This window comes from Galeopterus variegatus, unplaced genomic scaffold, assembly GCF_000696425.1.
Source record: "Galeopterus variegatus unplaced genomic scaffold, G_variegatus-3.0.2 Scaffold12977, whole genome shotgun sequence".
NCBI classification, from domain to species: domain Eukaryota; kingdom Metazoa; phylum Chordata; class Mammalia; order Dermoptera; family Cynocephalidae; genus Galeopterus; species Galeopterus variegatus.
The window spans coordinates 37,718-38,853 of NW_007739088.1; the positions used below are offsets into that span (position 1 = coordinate 37,718).

General features: G+C 48.4%; 1 protein-coding gene across 1 annotated transcript in view; it reads right to left on the reverse strand.

Annotated features, from left to right (window-relative positions):
* Positions 1-776, reverse strand: part of LOC103581401 (inositol 1,4,5-trisphosphate receptor type 1-like) — a gene marked incomplete at its 3' end in the record, with an annotated part of 34,599 nt that extends 33,823 nt beyond the window's left edge. Inside the window, exon 1 of the mRNA XM_008563243.1 lies at positions 661-776. The remainder of the gene's footprint in view (positions 1-660) is intronic.
* Positions 777-1,136: the final 360 nt, after the last annotated feature.

A 1,136-nucleotide genomic window follows, 5' to 3' on the forward strand; every position in this document is an offset into this window, starting at 1 on the left:
AATGTTAATGGTCATTGCTAACAGCAGCAGCATATTTCATGCCATAAATATGAAGGTACTTCAAAAAGTTCATGGAAAGATTTATATTGTTTTAATTCTATTTTTCTATGAACTTTCTGAAGTACATTCCTAAATGCCAGGCAACGCGCTAAGTACTAACATTCCCTATCTCATTTAATCCTCAGCAACACCCTAAAAAACAGGTACCACCATCACCCCCATTTCAGAGACAGGGAAACTGATGCACAGGGAGACTGGATAACTACTCTACAGTCACAGAGCTAGGGAATGGCAGACCTGGGATTTGAATCCACATCTTTTAAAAGAGCTTTTTGAAAAAGATGCCCCTGTGGCCAGAAGATGTTTGGCAAAAGGGACCTTCTCTGGCTTAACAAATTACAAAACAATCCCCCCCAGGGATGCAAGGCTTAGCAAACTGAGCGCTGGGGTGAATATCAGCCCCTACCCACCACCCACTGCACAGACTGGCACAACCTCTGTGGCAGCCCCAATTGTGAGCCTGAGTTTCCTTACCCACAGAATGGGCACACCAGCCAAGTCACTGCTGAAGTCACTTTCAGCACGCACATGCTCTGGCCCCAGGAAGGCTTGCTCCTGCAGCACAACCCTGCTCATAAGCCATAACTAGATTCTCCTTACCTCATTGCAGCCTGGGTTATCTACCAGCTGGTGGCTGCTGGCATGTAGGGGCTGACCAGCATTGACGGGGTTCAGAACAACCTTGTCACCTATGACCACCTGGAAAGGAGAGGAGCAGTAGAGCTTTTCACAAGATGGACCAGGACTATAGACTGACCACTGGGCAGCTCTGGCAGGATCCACCATGAGTCTGTACTGAAGAAGGCCTGTCCCCAGCAAGGAGAAAGACACAGCATACACCGCATGTCTTTTAAAACCTTACCCTGTGCAGGGAAGGTTCATGTTTGCAAAGCTAGGCTGACTTTTGTTCCACGATTGTCTTTGATTATACAGAGATGTTTTCAAAGTCAGTTTAGAGCAGTAAGAAAAATGTCTTGGGCCGGCCCGGTGGCACACTGCTACAGTGCACCGCTTAGGAGCGCGGCGGCGCTCCCGCCGAGGATTCGGATCCCACATACAGACCAGTTCCCACTCAC